The sequence below is a fragment of the Ptiloglossa arizonensis genome, chromosome 3 (genome assembly GCF_051014685.1).
Source record: "Ptiloglossa arizonensis isolate GNS036 chromosome 3, iyPtiAriz1_principal, whole genome shotgun sequence".
In the NCBI taxonomy this organism is placed as follows: Eukaryota; Metazoa; Arthropoda; class Insecta; order Hymenoptera; family Colletidae; genus Ptiloglossa; species Ptiloglossa arizonensis.
In genome coordinates, this window is record NC_135050.1 from 24069671 (window position 1) to 24096576 (window position 26906).

At 44.7% G+C, this 26906-nt stretch overlaps 1 protein-coding gene and 1 long non-coding RNA gene across 3 annotated transcripts in view; one reads left to right on the forward strand and one right to left on the reverse strand.

The window, feature by feature from the left end:
* The window catches only part of LOC143145006 (uncharacterized), a 643697-nt gene that overhangs the window by 544460 nt on the left and 72331 nt on the right, over positions 1–26906 (reverse strand). The window lies entirely within an intron of this gene.
* LOC143144878 (uncharacterized) lies at positions 25906–26355 on the forward strand. The gene is made up of 2 exons (XR_012991549.1): positions 25906–26098; positions 26191–26355. It is a non-coding gene; the product is annotated as an uncharacterized LOC143144878 (long non-coding RNA).

Consider the following 26906-nt stretch of genomic DNA (forward strand, 5'->3'; position numbering starts at 1 on the left):
CCAGCTTTTCATCTTCGCGGAAACGATAAATTTTCGAAACGACGAGCCCGCGCAGCTTTCCTCGCGAGGAAAACAATTTACGTTCTGGTCGTTTCCGTTGTTACGTCTACGCGAAATAAAAATATCGAGGCGATACGTAGGTGTAGCTTTCGAAAAACGAGCTTCGTGTGTATATGTGTGTATATCCTTTTTCTTTGGAAGATTCGGGAATTTCGATGCGGACGATCCTGAACTCGATTCCGTAGAGACGATCCTGAACATCGAAGAATACGATGTACAACGATTCTAGACTCGTGGGAGAGTCTAGAACGACTCTAGACTCGGTACAGACGACACCAGAGTCTCAGAACTTAACAGAGACGACCTAGAACTCCTATGAATCCAGTAAACACTATGTTGGGCTTGCAGGACCTGGTAGGGACTCCGAAGCAACGGATTTCGAGAGTTCTAGGTACCTTGGAGACTTTCCAGAATCCTCCGTCATCCCAATATCGGCAAGATCCCTGTTTGTTGATTCTTTATTCGTCTACTCAGATTTCCACGACACCTAAAGATCTTCTATTATGTATAATATAATAGAAGTGGAACCTGTATCGAATCCCATACGTCCATGGTTAGCTGCGTTCAGTACAAGTTCAAAGTATTATGCACGAAGTCCCGTGAGATCTCGAGTCAACTTCTGGGTAGGGTTGAAAACGAGTGACGAGAAAAATAGAACTTTAAGTCGGTCGTGAAGGATTGTTATTAAAAGACTCAGAACTTTTGGACTTCTATGACCTCGGAGACTCTCAGAATCCTCCCTAACATCGAGTAGATCTCTGTCTATTCTTTGATCGTCTGCACAGATACCAAGATCGCAACCTTGCAAGAATTATTATCAAAAGTCTCAGAACCACAGAAGACTCAGAACTTTTGGACTTGTATGACCTCGAAGGCTCTAAGAATCCTAACATCGAGTAGATCTGTATCTATTCTTCAATCGTCTGCACAGATACCAAGATCGTAACATTGCAAACGAGTTATACTTCGGTTGGTTCCCACGTAACGTTCAAACGTTTAAAATACACAAGAGCGTCGACATCCAGGAAGATATCGTTAAAAAATTGGACGAGTATCGAAACGCGCGTTGTATTCGTAGGAATGCTCATGATCGAGCACTCATGATCGCGAAGGAGCACACAGGTGAACCGATCCTCCTCCATGCGGTTCCGTAGCGGCTAACGCCCACGAGAAGTCCGTTTCGGAGCATTATTAATACACATATATATATCATGGAAACGCGCCTAAGTATCCGCACTTAATTACTTACTGCCAGAACTGCCAGCTACCGCGACATGGCCGGAGTGAGCGATAGTTTTCAGCTGCCTCGCCGGTTGTCTTTCGTTCGATCTCATCGAGCCGAACCGGCACGAAGAAAATAAACTGGACGCGACGATGCCTTCCATGTAACGCGTTACGAAAAGAAATAAACGACAGCCGGCCAGCAAGCAACCAACCGACCAACCGAAGGCCCACGCGATTATTTTTATATCGTGTATCTGTCAAAACGACAACCACCTGACACGCGTTCCTTGACGCGTAACAAAGAACCGAAATGTTCCAGCGAGGTTACACTCAAACGCTAATTGTTTCTTTGCGGATCCACGGATCGCTTAATAAAGACTCCGAGGGGGCAAAGGAAAGTTGGTACCCAGAACTTTCCAAGTACCGACACACCTAAGTGGACACCATCCGAGTGCAAACACACCTAAGTGGAGGGACGATCGAATTTCGAAGTAGAATCGGAAGAACCATTTTGTTCGATAGTTAGATCCTTTTTTAACCTTTCGAAGTACAAATACAACTAAGAGGAGGGACGATCGAATTTCGAAGTAAATAGTTAGATCCTTCTTTAACCTTTCGATGTACAAATACACCTAAGAGGAGGGACGATCGAATTTCGAAGTAAATAGTTAGATCCTTCTTTAACCTTTCGAAGTACAAAAACACTTAAGAGGAGGGACGATCGAATTTCGAAGTAGAATCGGAAGAGCGATTTTGTTCGATAGTTAGATCCTTTTTTAACCTTTCGAAGTACAAATACACCTAAGAGGAGGAACGATCGGATTTCGAAGTAGAATCGGAAGAACGATTTTCTCCGATAGTTAGGTCCTTTAACCTCTCGAAGTACACACAGACCTAGGAGGAACGATCGAATTTCAAAGTAGAATCGGAAGAACGATTTTCTTCGATAGCTAGGTCCTTCTTTAACTTTTCCAAGTACAAACACACCTAAGTGGACAGACTTCGGGGTATAAAGTCACCTAAGTAGAGGAACGATCGAATCTCGAAATGGAATCGGAAGAACGATTTCCTCCGATAGCTAAGTACATCTTTAACTTTTCGAAGTACAAATACACCTAAGAGGAGGAACGATCGAGTTTCGAAATAGAATCGGAAGAACGATTTCCTCCGACAGCGAGCTTCCTCTCTAACTTCCGTTCCAGGAAAGAGAAGCGAACATTGATTTCATCGACGACCAGTTTTGGAAACCAGTGCACAATTGGACGGAACCAAGAATGTTTTTATCTAGATAAAAGATACACAATTTCTTATCCGTTCTGCGTTGCGTCGAATTTAGGATTTGAATTTGTGGAGAGAAATCTTATTCTTAAAATTCTATGCCACGACGAATCTTTTTCTTAAAGTTCTATATTATATTGGGTCTTTTTCTTACTATTTTGACACTTAGCGCGAATCTACTCGAGTTTGACACTTAGCGCGAATCTACTCGACTTTGACACTTCGCGCGAATCCTCGTCCCACCATCGATACACAAGCCAGTAGAATATTTTTCCAACCACCGTGAAAAATAACAACAACTCGTCTCGAATTATTACACACCTAACTAGAAGAACGATCGAATTCCTGTAAACAGGTGACGTTCGGACAGGTGATATCCCACCTGGTAATTAAATATCCAATTAATCTATCTGTCCATTTAGCTCGGTTTGTATCGTGTCGCGCGTTCGACAGGCGCGCCTCTAAGGCTCAACACGTGTCGTCGTCGTTGTTGCGAATCTACTCGATCGAACGACTCGTCGTTGAAAGATTATCTATCATCGGATGACATCGAGCGAACCTTGCCCTTGCGACTCGCCAGAAACAATCCATAATCCAGGAATGACAGTACCTGGACGACATCGGTTGAACTTTGCTCTACTCTCAGCTCTCACCCACCGTATCTCAACGCTATCCAACAGGATAAGGACTGTGTATATAGACTCAGGTGAGAATAAATCGGAGAATCTAAATCTAACCTTAAAACTGAATACTTGTGTCTCTTGCTAAAACTTTTGCTACGGTTCTGCGAAGTGTTGAAATCGAGTAGATTCGCGCGAAGTCTTAAAATCGAGTAGATTCGCGGGAAGTGTCATAGTCGAGTAGATTCGCGTGAAGTATTAAACTCGAGTAGATTTACGCGAAGTGTCAAAATCGAGTAGATTCTCGCAAAGTGTCAAAGTCGAGTAGATTCGCGCGAAGTGTCAAACTCGAGTAGATTCGCGCGAAGTGTCAAACTCGAGTAGATTCGAGTGAAGTGTCAAAGTCGAGTAGATTCGCGCAAAGTGTCAAACTCGAGTAGATTCACGCGAAGTGTTAAAGTCGAGTAGATTTACGCGAAGTGTCAAAGTCGAGTAGATTTACGCGAAGTGTCAAACTCGAGTAGATTCGCGCGACACGTCAAAGTCGAGTAGATTCGCGCTACACGTCAAAGTCGAGTAGATTTGCTTCTCCGGGTGGCGAGGATTCGTCTCTTTGATGATCCTTGGTTGTAATTATTTTCGTTCGGAATGTTTATTTGACGAAACGAGTCGCGAAAGTCCCGTCGGGTGGTCGCGTACGTCGTCGCGGGTGTAATCGAAAATAGACGGGCGTTTATGGTTTCGTCGGGCGGTGAAACGAGTAGTCGTCGACGAGTCGCGGGTTCAGCCCCGTGGCTACACGAATAACGGCTCTCTACCGATCGCACAAGATTCGCCCACACCGGCCTTTGAATCAATTATGTACGATTTATATTTATGCGCGTCGAAGAGGAAGAGAAGCGGACAGAGGTCGGTTCGAGAGGGGGACGAGAAGTTGGGAGGCAACAAGGGTACGCGCTCATCGAGAAACCGAAGGGGGAGGGGTGCAGGGAGGAGGATAGGAAGACACGGATGGAACCGAGCGAGCCGGCGAAAAGAAACGGGCCGCGAGAACGAGAGGGAAGGTTGCACGCGAGCTCGTTTGCGGTGGTACCATCTCGACGGGAATAAATCAAGGCTGCACCCAGATTTCAAAGCGTAAGATTACAAAAATTAATCGACCTGACGTTCAGCGCGATAAAAACCGTCCCCTCGCTCCTCTTTTTTCCCCACCGTAAAGGCATCCGGAGGAATAACCGCGTGCAGGTTTCGTTCGCGGAGATACCGTGCATCGGGTACCCGGGGCTCGTGGGGTTTATATCAATTACACCGATCGTGCCCATAAAATTTCGATGAACAAGACCGGGACGTCGTTAATTACACCGCGCGCTCCGTAAACCTCCAAATAAGCTCGGAACGGAGATAGGGATCGCGGCTACTTCGATAATCTGTTCGATTAACAGGAAGAGGAGAAACGCGGGCCCCGCGAGGGAGCGCAATCCTTATCGGACCAGAATCGAACGGGATCGTTGTACGAACACTTTCGTACGATGCTACGCGCCCCTCCCGAAACCACCATTTTCTTCCCGGGATCGTTCGACGATCGATCGTCGACGATCGGTCAAATCGTGGCGCCAATTGGAACATCCATTGGCTGGAACAGTGTTTCTCAAACTTTAGACTTTCGCGACGTAACTCGTCGATGAGTCGTCCTCCTCGTCGTTTTCGCACCGGTTCGAACTTTCGAACGATCGCGATTATTCGAAAAAGGAAGCACCAACGCCATCCTTTGTGCACAATTAGTACTCCGTTGCAGCTCGTTGCACAAATATGCACAGTACACGTGCACACGCGTTGTCACGCGGTGACAACGGACAGTCCGGATACAACTACTGTACCATCGAATCGTCTGAATACCGAGCGTTTCGTTACTCTTTCCACGCTGACTATATCAATCTCTCGATAACTATCGTATCGAAATTGCACTCGCGACGCGTCGGTCCCCAGTCGCATCGGTCCGCCGAAAAAATCCGCTCTCTTGGAAAGAGTAGCGGAATCGTCGATGCTACGGAAAGTTTTACATCTTTTAACCGTACTGTAGCACAAACGATGATAATAACGCGTCATCGCGTCGTCGTGCGCACAAATTGTAACCACAAAGTGTAATAAATATTCTTATATTCGATACGTTTCTGCCTTCTTTTGTTACAGGTAAGGTAATTCGTGTGAAAAAATTGTTATCGTACGAGAGAGATACACCGTGTCCACTCCAGAGATGCTCCAAAGGAACTTTTCTCACTTGAACAATTTTCCAAGAGAACTTTACCTACTCCAAAGATGTCCCAAAGGAACTTTTCTCGAACGATTTTCCCAGAGAACTTTACCTACTCCAAAGATGTCCCAAAGGAACTTTTCTCGAACGATTTTCCAAGAGAACTTTCTCCACTCTAAAAATCCTCCAAGAGAACCTTTTCCACTCTAAAGATATGCATTCGAAGTTATTTATAAAAAAATAACACACATCGATGCGAAACGCGCGAGTAAGAAATTTTCCACTACGGATGGAAAATACGTTTCTTGTCGAAACGAGAGGAGGAATCAACTGTATAAAAATACACAACAGTTGCACCGGTCGGTCGAAAGTGTCTCGTATCGCGTACGAGCGACGAGGAAAGTCGAGGATCGCGCGTGCGCGCGCTTGTTATCGAAAAACGACTGAAAACCGTCGAGTCGCATCGGTCCGGCGCGATGGAACCGAAAGTAGGCTAGACGAGGCGGAACGGCATCGCGTCCCGGTCGCTGCGTCCCTGGCGTGTTATGTTACGCCGGTCGATCATAATAATTACCAATAATCCCTCGCATTTAGGCGTAATCACGGCGTGGCGTAGCCTTGGTCCGTCATTCCAAGCGGGCAATGAATGCCCACGAGCCGATACGAGACGCGGCGTAACGAGTATCGCCACTGTGTATGCGCACGCGCACGCGCACTCGCGCACGCGCGCGAGCGGGAACTTCGCTCGGCTCGCGGTGTTCGATTCAACGTACGATCTCGTACGCGAGCGAAACAGGAAGATAATAATTTAACGATTTATGCTCGTTCCGCGCGAAACGCGAGCTGGGCGGGTAGTGCGTTATTTTCGCGAACAATGTGGCAAAAAGAGGCTCGGTAGGTACTTGACCGTACAAAGCCTCCGCGATACAGGGTCAATTTTATAAATAATACGTTTTACGGGGACGGGTGGGGAACCGAACCGAGCGGTTTCGTTTTGTAACCTCACGGTTACGTAAGAGATTATACCGAAATTACCGAAACACGACCTCGTCGTATTTCACGGTCGTTCTTAATTTAACAAGTGCCTCGTCCTCCCGTTACAACGAAGCCGGTGCGTATTCCACGAAGGGCGAGCTTCGAATCGCTTGACGAAGTTCCGGTCAAACGGCGCTCAAACGAGACCGAGCGAGACACAGAGAGAAACAGAGAGAGAGAGAGAGAGAAGCTGCCGTCCAAGATTTACGCACAGCGCGGAATACTCGACAGCCAAGCTCTTTCCCTGGAGTCGTTCGATAAATATCGCGGGGCAATCGGCCTCGTACGAATTTGCACGATCGTTAGCCTCTCTTCGACACGCTTAATTAGCCCATCGTCAATGATCTCTACAATCCGGGGCGCGCGTTCGCGAATCACGTAACAGCCCGATACGACCAAGATGGAGTTAACTTACGATCCGATCGGGGAATTCGTTAGCGATCCTTGAGTCACGTTCGGGCTAACACCTACCGACCGCATGCGATATTTCTTTTCGAGGTACGAGATTTATTATTATCGCGATGCGCCGCGAGATCGCGAAACGAGATCCCAATCTTCCCGCATAAAATACCACCGTTGTTGTTGTTGTTCCTTGGGAATGTTTACCCCGTGGTTGCGCTACCGCTCGTTAAGTATTCGTCCGCCCGAGAAACGAGCACGGTTGCGTCGAGTCGATGCCGAAACAAACTTTGAACATTTTTACGCCTATTCGTAACGCGAGGAAGTAAACATTCGAAGCGGATTCGGTGTTCTATAAAATCTTACGCTCGAACGATTTTCCGAGAGGAATATTCCATTCCAAAGATGTTTCAAAAGAAATTTTTTCATTGCGAAGATGTTCCAAAAGAACTTCTTCCGTTCGAACGATTTTCCAAGAGAACTTTATTCACTTCAATGATGTTCTAAAAGAACTTTTCCCAGAAGGATTTTCCAGAAAAATTTCCCAGAATGTTTTCCACTCGAACGACTTTCCAGAACTTTTCCGCGTTGAACCATTTTTCAAGAAAACTTTTTCCACTCCAAAGATTTTCCAAAAGAATTTTTCCTGCTCAAACGATTTTCCAAGAGAACTTTGTCCACTCCAAAGATTTTCCAAAAGAATTTTTCCTGCTCAAACGATTTTCCAAGAGAACTTTTTCCACTCCAAAGATTTTCCAAAAGAATTTTTCTTGCTCAAACGATTTTCCAAGAGAACTTTTTCCACTCCAAAGATTTTCCAAAAGAATTTTTCCTGCTCAAACGATTTTCCAAGAGAACTTTTTCCACTCAAAATATGTTCCAAAAGAACTTTTCCCATTAGAACAATTTTCCAAGAGAACTTTATCCACTAGAAAAATTTTCCAAGAGAACTTTTTCCACTCCAAAGATGTTCCAAAGGAACTTTTCCCACTAGAACAATTTTCCAAGAGAACTTTACCCACTCCAAAGATGCTCCAAAAGAACTTTTCCCATTAGAACAATTTTCCAAGAAAACTTTACCCACTCCAAAGATGTTCCATAAGAACTTTTCCCACACGAACGATTTTCCAAGAGAACTTAATCCACTTCAAAGATGTTCTACAAGAACTCTTCCCACAGGAACAATTTTCCAAGAAAACTTTACTCCCTCCAAAGATGTTCCAAAAGAACTTTCCCCGTTCGAACAATTTTCCAAGAGAACTTCATCACTGCAATATATTCCGAATATATTCCAAAAGAACCTTTCCGCCAGAAAGATTCTCCAAAACGAATCTCGCACGATCATTCCAAAGGAATTTTTCACCCTCCTCCGAAAGAATATCTCCTACCCCACGAGCTGTGAAAACCCTTCCAGGTTCGCAAAAGCAGCGTAGAAAACACGCTGGCTCTTGAACGACGGAAACGATATCTCCACGGTTGAATTTGGAGAATCTACTCGGATGGTGGGAGGCGAGTCGCCGTGTACGGAACGATAAAGAGCGCCTCCCACGCTGCGAGTTCCCTTGGACTTTTAAGCGCGGTAAACGATCGAGCGGTCCCGCCTTCCACGAGAACGGAGCTTCGCGAAGAAATAAAAGAGTGACCCGCGTACGAAATTCGGAGTCATTAAAGCGTTCGCGGGACAAGCGTGCGCGTAGGTATTTTTATACCGAGCTGTAAAAAGGTAACCGGTACGGATAGATACCGGGCGTTTCGCTCGTGCACGAGCGGGCGGGGAGGAGGAGAAGGTAGGAGGAGAAGTATTCCCGCGACAGTGGCAGACAACGAGAGCATAAAAGTGCGGCTCGATAAATCTGTAGGAGCGTTACGGTAGCGGGCCCTCTCTCGTTCCGTCCAGCTTGGCTACTCGAAGACACACGCTCGGCCAGCGTACACGACACGTTGTCTCGGCCGATATTAACGCGATACGAGCAAGCCGGCTCGCGTATATATTCTTTCCAGAGTGGGGCTCGAGCGTGTCACGTGTGTATACGCCACGGACGCAGTGCCGTTCAAGATTTAAGCAGCGGACACCAAAGCCCTCTCTTTCCGATTAAACGATAAAATGGGGGGAAATAAATGCGTGCCGCGCGCGTTCCACACGCGGACCCTCCCTTTTCTCGCTTACACGACCAACAGGATCTACCGGACCGTCGATTCCTCATGATTTCGCCTTCAACGCGGTGCCAAACACCGCGCACGCGACTCACCCTAAACATACAGATTTCGTTAACCCGCGAGTGCAACCACACCGCGATACGGTATCGGTGCAACCTTTGAAAAATTTACACATCCGTTCCCAAAAGTGTTTCGAACGATTGGTAGTATTTTGCAGGGGATTGTTCGTATCGTTCGGCTGTTAATTTGAAGATGTTTGCAAGAAAGAAAAACGGAAAATAGGAGTGGGGAGAAGCGTTTCATCCCGGGCCTGCTAGTGGACTCGTCGGTAAGTCATCCTAGCAGGCCCTCGCCTTATACGCCGGGACATTGGAAGATCGGTATGGGATCGTATATATACCGATCGGAGCAGGTACGGGACACTTGCGGGAAACGGTTAGTGGTAAGTTTCCCTCTGGTGGCAAGCGTGGGTAGCGCCGCCACAAAAGTGTTAATTGAAAAACGATGACGATGTTTGAAATCGCTCGTGTAACGGTGACGCGATCCAAGAGCATGGGACTCTCGATTTATGATGTAGCAAGTTGATGTAATTCCCAAATTGTGTTTTTTTTTTTAATTTTGTACCGTGACAGTGACATATAGAGTAAATAAGTACAATTTTTTGTGCGCAGCCGTGCTTGTGGTTGAACAAACGGTTCAAATTTTAAAGTGTTTTTAACGTTGTACACCTAAGAGTGATACGATCTAAAAGGCTACAACTTCCGATTTACAACAAAGAAGTAAATCGACAAACGGTTGAAATTCGCAAATTATGTTTCGTTAACATTGTATCGCAACAGAGCTTCCAATTTACGACGATGAAACACTTGCGCAATAATTTCTAAACGATTCGAGTTCACAATTTCCCTTTCTAACATTGTACCGTAACAATAACGAACGAAAGAATTACACCTTCGAATTTACAACCGTGAAGCACTTGAACAATCGTTGACGAACGGTTCAAGTTCACAAATCGTGTCTCTCGGACTCGTACAATTACCATCGCGACAAACGAGCATTTGGTGTCACGTTTAGGTGACTACGCGATGCTGTGAATTCACCGAGCAACGATCCGTTGTTGTTTCGCGGTGGTATCGATAAATCGAGCAACGAGCTTCGTCATCCCGATCGAAAACAACCAAAACGGTGGACGATCCCCGAAACTGTCTACGTTTCGATCGTTTACCGGTGAACACGTGCACAGGAACGTCGAATGTTTAATCCCGGACGTCGCGAGGGACGGTACGCGTCGACGCGTGATAACTAATTACTTCACGCTTATGATTTTAATGCTGGCAGCGCGGAGACTCGGGATAAAAACGCGCCGCGTCTCCGGGACAGGCTGTCGTGACTTCGCGCACCGGTCACATATTTGTACAATTAATACGCGCGAGAGTACCGTAAAGTACTCGCTGTGGTCGAGCTCGCCTGGGCCCGGCACGGCAAGGTATTAACGAAGAAGAAGACCCGCGTCGAGAAAAAAACGATCCGCGTAGGTGTTAAACGCAAGCGCACACCGTGTCACTGCGGTTCCGAGAACCGACTCCGAAACTAAGCTCGATTCCCAAGGGATCCGAGGGGATTTTTCTTTTTTTTTCATTTTTCTTTTTATTTTTTTGTTTTTTGAAATCGCCAAGAGGTTTAGCGCCGGTCCTGTCGTCGCCAGGAAGAGATCGACGATCGTCTCGCGAAAAATTTCACCGATCGATCATTTTATAGTGAGAGGTAACATTTTTTAAGTTGGACTGGTGTTTGGATGAGAGTGGGAATAGTTGTGGAGGTTATAACGAACGATTGTCTTTCATAAGTTTCATTGATGATTTTACTGCGAGAGGTAACAATTTTCGAATTGGACTGGTGTTTGGATGAGAGTGAGAATAATTGTGGAGGTTATAACGAACGATTGTCTTTCATAAGTTTCATTGATGATTTTACTGTGAGAGGTAACAATTTTCAAATTGGACTGGTTTTTGAACGAAAGTGAGAATAGTTGTGGAGATTATAGCAACGACTGTCTCATATAAGTTTCATTGAGATAATTTTATAGTGAGTGGTAACATTTTCCAAATTGGACTGGTTTTTGAATGAAAATAAAAATAGTCGTAGAGTTTACAATTGTCTTCCATAAGTTTCATTCATTGATAATTTTCAGTGAGAGGTAAAATTTTTCGAGCGATTGTGAAACACAAGTGTATGCTTAAAAATATTAAATTTCACCTCAACTTTCTTCAACTTTGATCTAGGTAATTAATTAAAATTTGTTTTAAAGTAAACAATACAAGGTGGGAATTTTCAAATTAAAAAAAGAATAAAAATAGTTATGAATTAGAGAAGCATAGGGATTAGGTCTGGATTAGATCTTCGAGTGTATTTAGTCTTCGAAATCGGAAATTTTTTAAAATATGTGTAATTTCCGAGTATTCGAACGTATTAATGCAATTTGAAGCAGTATCGACACCTGGACGAAAGAAGTCGAACAGGCTGGACCGCGTAAAAAAGTTGTACAACCTTGCTCATATTCGTAACGATTGGTGAAACGCTCGCGCGAATTAAAGGCAACGAGTTCTTATTCATTGTGTAGATCTCAATATAATAAATCCGAGCTCTTCGCGTGGTCGCAGAACCAAAGACTAGAATTTTTAAATTTCCCTTCAAACGAGCACTCAAAACTACCATAGCTCCCTAAACAAAATTCCCAGATCGCAATAAAATATATAGACAAATCCGAGTAACCTTCGCACCCCCAGAAGAGTACTGAAAACTATCATAGGTGCCTGGAGAAAATTCACAAATCGTGACATAATATATAAACAAATTCGAGTAGCCTTTATACCCCAGAGGGGTACTCAAAACTACCATAGGTGCCTGGAGAAAATTCACAAATCGTGACATAATATATAAACAAATTTGAGTAGCCTTTGTACCCTCAAAAGGGTACTCAAAACTATCATAGGTGCCTGGAGAAAATTCACAAATCGTGACATAACAAATAAACCAACCCTCGTACCCCCAGAAGAGTACTCGAAACTACCTTAGCTCCCTACGCACAGTCTCTCAACACTACTATGCAAATTGCAAAACTACGTACCGATATGATATCTCACGAGCACTTTGCCTCTGGTCGGATACCTGCTCGCGAGGTTCCAATCGCCAATCGTTGAATTTCCGCCGAAAAGCGAGCTCAAAATTGGCCCGGGCCTCGAGCCAAGATGCTCGAACCGTGGCAACGCTCGATCGTACCAACACATCCAGAAATACGACACCAGGTTCCCGCGTACCGGGCTTAGATACCGGTTTTAAAGGCGTTTTAAGCCTGCAAACGTTTCAAGGTCGAGGCATCGCGGTTCCTCGTAGTGGGCAAAGGTTCGTACGAGGCGCGTATCGGGCCGTATGTGGGTCAACTACACGAAAATTAATACGAGAAGCTTGTTAGTAACGGTGAGAAGAAATCTGACTACCAACGAACGCGGTGTCCGCTCGCGAGCTCGCTCGCGAGCTCACGAGCTCACGAACCGAGCGAGCCGTGAGCCGAGGGAACGCGCTCACGAGCGTTGGTATTACTTTTTCTCTTCCCACATTCGACCCTTTCGTTTCGTTTCGCGTCGAGAGGCACGAGCTGTCCCTGCCGGCTCTTATATCCATGCAAATTGATTGTTTATCGGCCATAACGCTCACGATGCACCGTCTCGCGAAGACTGGTCTCGAAATTACGCCGAGTGTTGCCGCGTTTTACAAACGATCGTTCGTTAACCGCACGCGAGGAATCGGCCGGATGCACGGCAGTTCGCCGCGTCCGATTAATTATGAATATGACGTCGCCGCTTAACTGTAACGTCGTTGCACCGTACACTCCCGAACCGATCGTACGCAGCACGTTATGCACCATTATGTCCGTGGATATTTGTATCGCGAGCGTACGTCGCCCATGGGCGCGGTTCGACCGACTCGCATCGCGCGTTCCCGTACGTAGTCGTTCCCGCGTATCGGACCGCACCAACGCCCGCTCGAATCGCGAGTGCATAAATCTTGCCCGCGAGCCGAATTATCGACGGACATCGAATCGACCGGATTTACAATTTTAATACCGTACCGTCACGTTCCACGCCGAATTACTTTCTACGCTCGTCGGGCATTTCGACGGAATCGAAATTCATCGCGCGGGAAATCACGACGGTTACAATCGTCGTTTCACCGGTGCGAAATTTGTTTAAATTATTGGATCAATGATAGAGAAGTTCTTTCGCGAAAATAGACCGTGCGAGTAAACATCCACGGAACGGTTGATCGGTGAATTTTTTTTGTTACGAAGGATCGAGATTTTTGTACAAATTTTTACGCTGGTTGAAGAATTTTCAATTACGTGAATTTTTTAAGTATATGCTTCGCTTCTACTCGATCGATGTCGGATTAATTTTCATCGATTTTTACGAAAGGAGTAAAAATACAGCGAGTGAAAGTTTGCAATTTTTGCGTAGTTTTGGAAAAAATCCGCTCGGTGCGAATTTCGTGGAATTTTTATCCGTGAAATTATCACCTATTGAATTCTTGTTCGTTTCGTCGAAGAGGATCGACGTTTTGAAATAAATTTTCACGAACGATCGTGTTTGCCTGGAAATTATAATATCCGACGAGGTCCGTCGTAAACAAACGCGAAGAAAATACGATCCGATTCGTCGTGAGTTCCTCTATAAATTATACGACACTAACCATCTCCCATCTCCGATTACTTTCTATCGAGGTAACGTCAATTTTCTCCATCGATTATCGTTCCATCGACACTACTCGAAGAACTTTCGTGCACCGATAACGACCCTTCCAGTTGCACGGACAAGTCACCATCCTAAAAAATGCATTTACCCACTCGCAAGGAACCAATAACGCCAACAATACCCTCTTGGAAAATACACTCGATGGTGTATCTCTCGTCTCCTCGAAAAGAAATCGAAAATATGCTCGTTTCCAGTGACACCTCTCGAGAATCGCATAGGCGTAACGATAACGACCCTTCCAGTTGCAGGGATCGCTGCACTCGTGATTCACCATCTCGAGAAATGCTCTCGCGGGCTCGCAGGTAGCAATGATGCATCGTAAAGAAGTTTTTCGAAGCTCGAAACGGTTCTTAACGCGCACATCGTCGTTTTGGGACCGAAATCGTAACGGACCATCTTGGTTCGACGATCCTATGGCACTGATTCCAAGGTGAATAGAACCGCAAACGGTACGTATTCGCGTCGAAGCGCACTATTTCGCTGAATCGACAATTCCGGGAACAGAGCTCGTTTAAATTAGAAGGGTCGTTGGAATTATTCCACGGGTGTTTTGCAACGACATTGAGATCCGTGGACGTCGATCGAGGACCTTGTTGAAAAATGTACACAACTCGAGCGCGGTACGGACCACCGAGCGTAGCAGCTGGACGCTTGGGTCAGTTACCTGAAAACGGGATGCTCCGCGACCTTTAACAGCTCATCAAGATGTTAATTGCGAAGCAACCGCGCCAGAAATTACGTATCTCGTAGAGGAAGCTTCGAAGAATAATCGCGACGGGTTTGAAACTTTCGTGGACGAGAAAAGAATGTCACGAGGGGGAATTAAATGGTTCAGTACGGAGTTTTTTCTTTTTTATTTCTTTATAATTAACAACGAGACGAGGGTAGATTACAGTGTACAGGGTATCCCGTGTAACGGAGACGAGTAGCTTGAAAATATTCGCGGATGAAAAAATATTTTACGAGGAAGAGTCGAACGGTTTAGAACGGAGTACGCGCTGATGTTAATTGGATGCAGTTTTGTGCATCGATGCGTTTGAAATTCGGGTGTGACTATTCTTCGCACACTCGGTACATTCAAACGTGCCGATCTACGAGCTCGAATCTCAAATATGGGGAACTATCGCGTGGAAGAAATTTAGAAGATAAAAATTTGTTCGAAAAATAATTTATTCCTCGAAGATCTAAAAGAGAAGCGAGAAGCGATCGCGGTAGTCTCTGGACCGAAGAAATTCCACTCCGGCGAGGATACAAAAAAATCGTCGACTCGGTTTCGTATTTTTGAAACGAATTTATATTTACGCATTTCTGCGTCCTCTCGCTGGTTCCTTCCGTACACCGGCGTAAAAGTGGCCCACGTATCTCCCGGAAGAGTAAACCTAAAAAGTTTCGACCGCTCGTAAATAACGCGGAGCGGAAAATAATCGTGACATTGTAAACGCGACGAGAAGCCACGGAATATTTTTTTCTCTCTTTCTCTTTCTCTCTCTCGTGCGCGGAGGAACGCCTTCTGTGTTTCAAAATTTACAGACGGTCGACAACAGCCAGCTCCATTTATCGGCCGGTGAAATTATCGAGGCGATCTGAACGCGAACTGAAACCAGTCGCGTACCGTAGGAGTCGTTCTCGGGTGAACCGAGAGGGAAAATCGCGGCTAATAGCGTAACGATTTCCCTGAATAGGACAAGAAACGCGATACGATACCGATCGATCGTCCAACGATCTCGAACTTGGCAGGAGTCGTTATTCAAATCGAACAATGCGCTTTTTTCAGCGTACCCGCGGCGTGCACCGCGACGGATTAAAGGAAAAAGAGACAAAACCTGCTCGAAGACCATCCGATCGATCAATCCTCGATCGGTTGGCGATCAACGATGGACGACGTGCCCGTACCGTACGAGGACGCATTCGTAGCGCAATAAAATTAGTAGCCTTAACGACGACGCTGCCCGAACGAACAAAGCCGTACCGAGCCGTTCAACGAGACTCGCCCCTGTAAAAACTACTTTATTATCGTTCGCGCATGGGCAAGGCTGTCGCTAATTATCGCACGACTAATTGATGCCCCGCAACTTTGATGAACGCCGCTTCTGCTACTTCGGCGGTTTTTTTCACCGCAACTCCGGCGACTCGAGCGGCGAACCTGACTCTCGCTTCCAGCGATACTTAACGATCCTAGAACGTTCTTTCTCACCGTTCCGTGACCAATTTTTCACGCTCGTTCGACGAGATGATTCCTCTTTCCTCGATCGCGAGCCCGCGCCACGAAAGACGCGCCGCGTATTAACCGCCGAGATTTCTTTCAAATTGCAATATCCTTATTAACCGCGGTCGATTTTTTTCTTTTTTTTCTTTTTTTTTTCTTTGTATATTTGTGCGCAGATTCTGTATTTTTCTCGTATTTATTTTGCAAATTAAGGAGTTTTTTTTTCATTTTTTTCTCCGTACACCTTCCGCAACTTTCTTACTTTTTAACCGGGTTTGTTTCCCGGTTTAAACACAGCCGCTTGTTTTCCTTTGTTTTTCGCAATTTCCTGTTCCGGTTCTCGGTTAATTAATCGAGTAACTAGTTTCGAGGTTAAGTTCGGTAACGATTCGATCGCTTCGCGGGTTTTCTATGCGTAATTGTACGCGAATACGGTTCTCCACACTGGAGTCTACCGATGGTAAACGCATTACTAGTTGTATCGGACCGCGTGGGTATCTTTGAAGTCTGATGGGCAAGAGGTAAATTAATTTACCAGTACCGTTAGTCGTCTATTTTGATAATTGGCCACGAATATCGTGGACGAAGTTACCATTCATGATTGAGTAATTTTAAATAGAAGTTTTCGACGAGTAAAATTGACCTCTTTGGTAGTTCTAGTGTTAAGTGGTTCGACGAGTATTCGAAACGTTGATAATCTTGAGGGTCGGAATGGAATTTAATTTGGGAAAGTTTGCAAGAACTTGTATGAGATAAACTTCAGTTTATTTAACGTATCTTCGAAGTTAGATGAGGAAAAGACAAATTAATTTACGAGTTAGTCGTCTATTTTAATCATTGTCCACGAATATCGTAGACAAAGATACCATTGATAATTGAGTAATTTTAAAGAGAAGTTTGAGATAAGTAAAATTGACCTCTTTGGTAGTTCTAGTGTTATTATCTAGTACTTGGCCGAGGGAAACGAGTATTGGACGTTATACTAGGTTGTTCAATAAGTGTTTTTGCTTTTTCCATTGTAAAAAAAATACTATGACACTTTAACTTTGAGCAACTGTAAATATACGAATTGTAAAAAATACTACAATACTTTAACTTTGAACTGTAAATATAGAACGAATCGACAGCTTTGCACGAAACTTCACACATTTTCATCAAATGGTAATACTATCTTTAGAAAAATGAGACGACGAACCTAATAGCTCCATTTCTTATCGAAGGAGAAAACTTATCGAGCAACCTATTAGTAGGACAGGAATTATTGACCTCTCAAGGTCACACCTAGTACTCCCACCTTGACTTTCGACTACCCCACTACTCGTGTATCGATTCGTGTACGATGTATCGATTACTCGACAGACAAAAAGTATAGTTTCGTGGGTCTTTCTAACACAGATGCGAGTCAGAGAAAATTTTGACACGCTTGTATTTTCATCCCAGAGTATATCGAAAGAGGATTGTTCGTGTAAGATGCGAATAGGTGGAAGATGAACTTTCCGGTAAGAGAAATATTAGTACAGGTAACTCGATACCTTGGCTCGGTAAACACGTACTCTATATTCTTCTTTCGCCATTCTTGGGCCATATATTATCGTACCAACTACTTTCTCCTTTATTTCCAACGAAAACTACATCCACTCGAAATCTGTCGCGATTTTATCGCGACTCTGGAACCACTATTTATTATACTTTATAGCGTAATTAGTGACTCTAACGATTCTGTTATTCAGCTCCGTGTCTAGAAACAGCCAGGACATTGCCAAATACCGAAGAACACTCGCAGAAGCTACTAAACGCACGTTGGAAGAACATTATTCGAGATACGATCGAAAAATTAATTCAAAACAGGCCCGAAATCCGTACGAGGAAAGAAATCCAGAAGACATTCCGACGAGAAGATTGTTTAAGAAAGCATGGATACAAAATTATTTTACAACATCCACTCGTTCGTGCGTGATCTCGTCGAGATGAAACGCTCCACATAATGCCAAAAATAATTTTCGACATTCTTCTTATTATCTCATAGCTTCTACAACCCTTAACAATTTAACCCTTGAAATACATACTTTCAAATGTTGTCACGAGACAAACGTGTCTCGATTCCGCGACAGTGCGCGTTCGCGAAATAAAACAATTCCCAAGCGAAACATTTACCAGCAATAACTATCTCACCTCGTCGGCAAATAGATCCACGGAGACAACTCAACGATAACTGTTTCTCCCGAGGAGAACACTACGAAATCCGTGTCCTAATCGCGGTCGAGGTTTCTCCTCGTTCCTCGCCGAAACACACGCTCGGTAGTACGCGGCTTGGATGCAAATACGGAAGTTTCGCGAGCGTATGCGCTCGCGCGCGGCTCGGATTTTTGCAAAATCACCAGAAAAATCATCGTCCCGGCGAACCCGGGTAACGGTACGATGTAGTATTCTTTCCCTTCCGCTTTTAACGTATTCCAGTCTACAAAGCGGCTGGAATTCAAGCGTGACTCTATAGACATCCAGTTAATATAAAAGCGTTCACGCACACGGTAGCGCGCGCGTACAATTCAATCGAGAGAGGGTACACGCGCACGCGCACGCGCACCAGCACAGGCGCGCGCGCGCGTGCGTAAACCGGCGGCGCGCACGGGGGCCCACCGACACGCTCCTGGCGCGCGTGCGTGCAACCGAGTCAGATACCTACCACGCGTGCGCGTACGGTGCCCGGTGGTGGTACGCACGCGCGGCCGCCACAGCCGCCGCGGCCGGGCAACCGGGGCACGAGGCTTGTTTCGAAACTTCGTGCAAACCGTTTGTTTATGCCCACATTCCCGAACGGCGAAACTGATAAATTAATCTCTCATGCTAATACATCCAACGGCGCTGACACAATCCGTGGCTGGAAAGCCACCGTGCGATTTCGTATCCCCGTGATCCCCGCATTAATTCTCGATCGCTTCCGGATTTCGTACGGCCTCGGGTCGAGCTTGGAAAATCGCTGGCTTGGGCGCGCGAGTGCGCAAGCGCGACCGCGAGCGCGTGTGCGCCCGTAGATTACATCGACGGAACGCTCGGGAACGCGGAGTGGGGGAAGAGGAAGAAAACCGACGGTTTATATATGCACGCATCCATTTGCATTCGAGCCAGCCCATTACGCGAAACGGTTGTTCCCCTCGACGCGATCCACGGGACCATCGTTCGGTCTCTCTACGCTGGATATTTTAATATTAATCTACGAACCGAGCGTTACGGGATTATGGCTTTTCCCGAGTTTCCGCGAAACGGGATCTTTTACGAGCTTCGGGTTAAACGCGAGCGTTAAAACGAAGATTCGATGCAGGATTTATTGGGAATCCCCCGATCCCGGGAGAGACAAGACTGGTAATTCTTGGTGTTTTTTTTTCATTTGTTCGTATTTAACAGCGAGCGTCGATTAGGGTACACGAGGTGTCCCGTGTAACGGGGACGAGTAGGTTTAAAATGTTCGCGGATGAATTAATATTTTACGAGGGACGGTTGAATGATTTGGAACGGAGAACGCGCTGATATTAATTTGATGCAGTTTTGCGCATCGATGCATTTGAAATTCGACTGTGATTATTTTTTACGTGCCCGGTACTTTTAAACAATCGAAGCGCTTGTTTTTTTTCTGCGGGGAAGTATCGAGGGATTTGTGTCTCGAAACTACTAGTCCGGAAGTTATTGTAATTCGAAGTTGGAGACATCTCGTAATTCACATTTTAATGTTGCAAAAATATGGAGAAAGTATTTAGATCGCGATGGAGGATCGCTTTGAAACTACCAGTTTAAATGGTACTGCGATTTAAAGTTCCTTCCATCGAATGACATACTTTCTGGAAGAAACGTGAAAAGTTCAGGAGATTGAATTTCAATCTCAAATAATGGAAAAGAAAGGTGGACAAGTGTCTCTGAATTGCGATAGATTAATTTCGATAAGTAAACAAAGCTAAGAAAACTTCAACTTCCGATCGTTTCTAAGCCAGTAACTTTAAAGAACAAGTCTCTCCATACTTTCTTCTGGAGAATATAAAATGTTCTCCGATAAGTGCATTCAAAATTACACGGTACTTATTAATAAAATACACACTTATTAGTAAAATATAATTTACAATATAGATCAGGCAAAATTTTCACAATACAAAAGATAAGAAAAATCTTCACAATATAAAAAGTAGGCAAAATCTACTAAATATACAATCACCACTGCAATACAATATTACTACTAAAATTCACAATTTAAAAAATAGGTAAAATTTTCACAATATAAAAAGTAGGCAAAATCTACTAAATACACAATCACCACTACGATACAATATTACTACTAAAATACACAATCTAAAAATCTTCACAATATAAAAAGTAGGCGAAATCTTCACAATAAAAAACAGGCAAAATTTTCGCAATATAAAAAATAGAAAAATCTTCAATATAAAAAAAAATAGACAAATCATTCACCCACATTAACGCCCAAAAGTGCACCCAATAACCACATTGAAACACTTAAAATTCCCCGACACCGTTTACTCCAACCTCCTCCAACATCAGCACACAATTGCCAAACGATTGAAACGATACAGAACAACCAAAACCAAAGAATACATTAACCGAGTATTTACTCCTAAACTGTAACATTGACAGTCTCACGGTACAATTTCCATACAATTATTTCAATCTTTCCCAATACACCGAAAAACAATCCCATAAGTATTGATGTACCAAAAAATTGAAACGTTTTAACGAAAATATCACGAAAGATACGAACGCGAGACACGCTGTACACAGTCCACGTTCGCGCGCGGACCTTTAACCAGAATATTCCAGCTGTTAATCGCGGGTAACATCCGTACTCGGCCGGTGGACCGTATCTCTCGTATCTTACGACAAAACCGGTAAGCGTTCGACGAAACTGGCCGTTATCTAACGTCGAATTAAGAACCGAGCGTGCCGCCTTAATGAAATTGTCAGGGTAGACGTTGCCGCGCAATGAGTATACGATGTTTATAGATCCGTGGTACGGAACCGTAAGTATCGTTCCGTGTGTAACGACGCTTGTCGAGCGTTGTCGGGTATCGACGAACGATACCTCGGGGTCTAATGTCAAGGGTACGCGTCAGTTCGTTCGTGGCGTTCGTAAAACGACTTTCGTCGCGGCGTCGAGCGGGACTCGCCGCTGGAACACGGAAAAGGAAAAGTTGGACGGTATACGCGGGACTGATGGACTTTCCCATGCTCCACCTCCGCGGGAGAGCCGTAAACGTCTTGTCTCTCGATTTAAATGTCCCGGCATCCACTGGGTTGGGCAGATCCAACGGTCGTGGCCACTGCCGCGCCCTCGTGCGTCTCGACGTATTACGCCGACCCATTGGCGTCGAATATGACGGATTCTCGTTTAGAGCTCACGCTCGATACACGGCTCGCGCGGACCAAACGTGGTACTCTTAACCGACACGGAACCGTTCCTACTCGCGAAACCGATTCATCGTGTATTAATCGGTGATCGCTCGCGAACCTCTCGACGCCACGCGACGCCCTTTACCAAACGTTCCACGCCTTTGCGTCAGTGCGTTCGAGACTGCATTCACTGATGCATCATTGCTCGGGAGACTTGTTTCACCGTACGTTTACCGCACCGCCTTCGAGCTTGCGCAAAACTCATTTTAACCCCATTTTTTTTTTCTTTTTTTGCCCGCTCGATGCTTTCGAATTTTGGAAAGCATCGCGGGGAAGTAAATTTACGAGCCACGTTATTCTACCTGTGAAAATTACAATAGATTTCTACTCAAGGAAATTCGATCCGCCGATTCAAGATCAAGGAAACGATTCGATCGGAACGGAACGATAGTTTTTTATTTAGGTAATTTGGGTAATTCGTTGCGCGATTTTTGGGTGGTATCGAACGGTACGGGAGAAACTGTGGTTGAAGGTTATGGAAATTTTTGGAGAGGGAATTTTTAATAATTTCGTACGCGCGATGCTCGCGACTCGCGTGCAAGTTTACGTAAGGTGCAAGGTAATCGGGTAAAATGCATCTTTGAAAAAAATTCGCGTTCGTTGTTTCCGTTGGATTGAATGGAGTCGTCGAGAAGCGGATGGTAATTTTCGAGCAATTTCCAACGTTCGAGTTCTTCGTATCGGAGCACACGGATCGGTAGATTTTTCCATGGAGTTTATCTTCGGTTCGAGGCGTAGCGGAGGGAAAATCGGGAAACAATACCGAATTTTTCGCCGGCGGCGATAACACGGGTCAAATGTTAAAAGTCTCCTAGTCGTCGTCGTCGTCGAGTGTCGACGTTACGTAATTAGGAACGACCGTGCTGGAACGATAAGCGTAATTATTACGTGGCTATGGATACAACGAGTGCGTTTCGCGTGGGAACACAATAAAATCGCGCTCGAGCAAACAGATACCTATTTTGCTTCCGAGAAGATACGATTGCATAAAATACGTAAAGACAATATTGACACGGGACACGAATACCGTTTCGTATCGCGTTCATGTTAAACCGCAATTCCTGAGACTGAGTTATAACAGTTTCGCATGCGACGGAACGAGAGGTTTCCTTTCTTCGGTTATTTAGATCGGTGAAATTTTTATGCGAAACAGTTTACGCGATATCGCGTGGCAAAAGACGTTTCAATGCCGTTATTAGAACGAATTAATCAAACGTGAAATCGAAGTGGAGATCCGCTATCGATAATTTATACCGCTGCCGATGAAACTTCTCGAGCGGTGAAAATTACGAGGGATTTCTACTCGAGAAAATTCGATACTCCGGTTCGAGATCGAGGAGACGTCGTTTAAACGGGAAATCACGTAATTGAGTAAAATTTTCAACGATGAACGATCGAACAACATTATCGAAACGTTACTCTTCGATCGATATTTATTAGCGAGTTGTTCACGAGCCACGATATTCTACCGGTGAAAATTACAATAGATTTCTACTCGTGGAAATTCGATCCGCCGGTTCGAAATCAAGGAAACGTCCAAATGGAAAATTACACGAGTAAAATTTTCAAAATTAAACGATCGGAGGGAAATCATCGAAATTGCCATTCGATATTTATACAATATTTATACACGAGTTTTTCACGAACCACGATATTCTACCGATGAAAATTACAATAGATTTCCACTCGTGAAAATTCGAACCTCTGTATCAAAATCAAGGAAACGTCTAAATGGAAAATTGCACGAGTAAAATTTTCAAAATTAAACAATCGGGGCGAAATCATCCAAATGGCCATTCTATCGATATTTATACACGAGTTTTTCACGAACCACGTTATTCTACCGGTGAAAATTACAATAGATTTCCACTCGCGAAAATTCGATCCTCTGTATCAAAATCAAAGAAACGTCCAAATGGAAAATTACACGAGTCAAATTTTCAAAATTAAACGATCGAACAAAATCATTAAAGTTACCCCCCGATCGATATTTATACGCGAGCGTTGCACGATCCACGATTTCCATATCGATGAAAATTCCAACAATTTCTATTCGCGATTGTTCGATCCTCCGATTCAAGGCGAAGGAGATATTTAAACGTAAAATTACGCAGCAGAGTAGAATCTCCAAAGTGAAACGATCGGAACGAAATCATCGAAATTGCCATTCGATGGATATTTTGTACGCGAGTTGTTCACGAACCTCGATATTCCATCGCTGAAAATTAGAATAGATTTCTACTCGAAAAGATTCGATCCCCCGGTACAAGATCAAGGAGACGTTTAAACGTGAAATTACGCGGCAGAGTGGAATGATCGTAGTAAAACGATCGTAGCGAAATCATCGAAGTTGCCGTTCGATCGATATTTATAAGCGAGCGTTGCACGCGAGGCAATAGGAATTTCACGAGGCTCAAAAACGACGGAAAAGACTATATTAAATGGAACTGAAAGGTTCGCCGGTAACTCGTGCGTCGTGTATCACGGTATTACATTCCTGTTACATTCTCCCTATCGCAGCCGCGGTGTAAGAGCCCGGAGAGTACGAGACTTTTACGAGGGGCAATGAATGTCCCGACGGTGAAGTTCCGCCAAGTTCCGCGGTATATTATTGGAAACTTATTAGAATTAATTAACTTTTCACCCGTACACCGCATCGGTTATCAGCGACGACGAGCCGGCTCGAACGCGCTCGATTTCCGTTACGGAGGACTCGAGATCTTCGAACTCGGTCAGGGACGAGTTGCAAAATCGTTTGGAAAAATCTCTCGCCGTGTACGGGAACCGTGATACAAAAAGGGAATTTCGCGTACGAGATCGGTACACCGATCGGATCGATCTATCCCGGAAGATCGTTGATTCGCCTACCACGTGGATCCCCCGCGTTACCGGTCCAGCAATTACTGTTAACTCTCTAACGCTGTTATTGCCGGCGCTGGATAGAATCCACTCTCGTCGAAACGAGAACAAACATCGTCCGGCGAGGTTAATCGTTCGAAACTTTGATAAAATACCTTCACCGAGAGCATCCGGCGGGCGTCCAGGTTCCCCGGTTCCCTTTCGACTCACCGTGGAAGCGGAGATCGGGGGAAAAGAAAAGAAAATATAAGAGAAAAGGGAGAAAAAGAAACGTCCGTGTTCCACGGAAAGAACGGAACGTCGAGAGAAGTAGATAAACGAGAGGTGGAGAACGGGAGGTGGTAGGGGGGAAGGTGAGGTCGAGGTGATTCGCGGCCAGCCGAGGCGAGGCGAGGCGAGCTGAGACGAGGTGAGGCGAGGTGAGACGAGGTGAGACGAGGCGAGGCGAGGTGAGGCGAGGCGAGGCGAGGTGAGTCCGGACCCACCTGCAATTATCCGGTCTAATGAGCAAACAGTCTGCTCTGCCCCTCTCTTTCTCTCGAGTTCCCTTGTTCCCCGTTTCGCTCGATTCTGCTCGCTAGACGGACCATCGGAAACGCGTGTACTTGACTCCGGTGTACCGACAACCTTCCACGGTCGTGTTCCACCTCCTTCTGTGTTCCTCGTTCTCCTTTTGCCCCTCCCCCAACCTTCACCTCCGCCGGGCTCGGACCGATGCAGGTTAACGAAGATTATTAAATTAGTACCTCTCGCGGTCAGATTTTTCCACGAGAACGGTAGACGAGTCTCCGCCGCGCGAATCCCAAGGGACCGGAATCATCGACCGGTTCGTTAAACGTTGGAACTACCGATGGCTCTCGGTGTGTCAACGTGTCCCTCGTGCCTGTCTCCGGAAAAGCGAGGAAAAATCGAGGAAAAATCGCGGAAAAATCGAGGAACGATCGAAAGAAAAAGAGGAACTTGGGAAATTGATTGTATCGGGTTGTTCGGTGAGTTATTTCGTTTTCCAAAATGGACGATATATAATTTCATACAATTTTATATTATCGAATAAAATGTTTTGTACACTTTAAACAAAATCGAGCTTCATTTTCACCAGAAAGACGAAATGACTTTCCGAACAACCTTTCACATCGATTTTTGTTTTATAGATGCGGAATAGAAAAAGTTGTAACGCCTTTTGAATTTAATAATTCAAAGCTAAGGAATTTGATGTAAATTTCTTTGTACAGGATAGAACTACCGATGGGTTTCGGTGTACCAAGGTGTCCCTCGTGCGTGTCCCGGAAAAATCGATGAAAAATCGAGGAAAAATCGAGGAAAAAAAGGAACTTGTGAAATTGATTATAAATCGATTTCTATTTTATAGACAAAGAATAGAAAAAGTTGTAACGTCTTTAGAAAATATACTATAGAATTTTAAGTAAATTTCTTTGTACAGGCAGGTGAAATCAATGATTATGACTGGTTGGTGAATGTAGCATTAACGTGTAGAGATTCTCGAATTTAGAGGATCTCTGCAAAGAAAACGGTGGAAGAGAAAAAAAAAGAAGAACAATCGAAGACGACGAACAGGTAAGCACAACGATCAACGAAGGAGGAAACGTATCGTGTGGTTGTTATCCATAGATGTCTGGAACGATGAGATTTGGGAACGTGGAAGGTTTCGAGATCAGAGGGCGTACGACGACCCCTATTCCCGTGATTTTGGAAATAGAAGCGACGGAGTTCGATCGAATCGAGACTGAAGGTAAAGTGGAAACTGGAATTAGGAGGATTGGGAGACGCGAAGGGACATCAATTTCGAAGGAACGTTCAACGTACGATGAACCCGATTTTCAGATTTTAGAAATAGTAGACGACGGGGTTCGATCGATTCGAAGTGGAACGAAGGTGGAACGAACGAGTAGAATTAGGAGAAACGAAAGTAAATTGGACGAGTCGAATTAGGAGGAACGAAGATAAAACGGATGACTTGAGTTAGAGGGACGAAAATAAAACGGATGACTCGAGTTAGGAGAAACGAAAATAAAACGGATGAGTCGAATTAGAAGGAACGAAAATAAAATGGATGACTTGAATTAGGAGAACCGTAAATAAAATGGATAACTCGAGTTAGGAGAAAGAAAAATAAAACGGATGACTCGAGTTAAAAAACAAAATAAAATAAAATAGATGACTCGAATTAGAAGAAATGAAAATAAAACGGATGACTCGAATTAGGAGAATGGACGAATGGACATCGATTTCGAAGAAAAAATACACACAAAACGTCCTCCGTGCGTTGACCTCAATTTTATGATTTTGAAAATAGAAACAACAGGGTGTAATCGAATGTAGACGAAACGAAGACAAAACAGATGACTCGAATTAGGAACAACCGAAAATAAAACGGATGACTCGAATTAGAGAGTACGAAAATAAAACGGTTGACTCGAATTAGGAAGAACCGAAGATAAAACGGATGATTCGAATTAGGAGGTGCAAAAATAAAACGGTTGACCCGAATTAGGAAGAACCGAAGACAGAACGAATGACTCGAATTAGTAGGTGCGAAA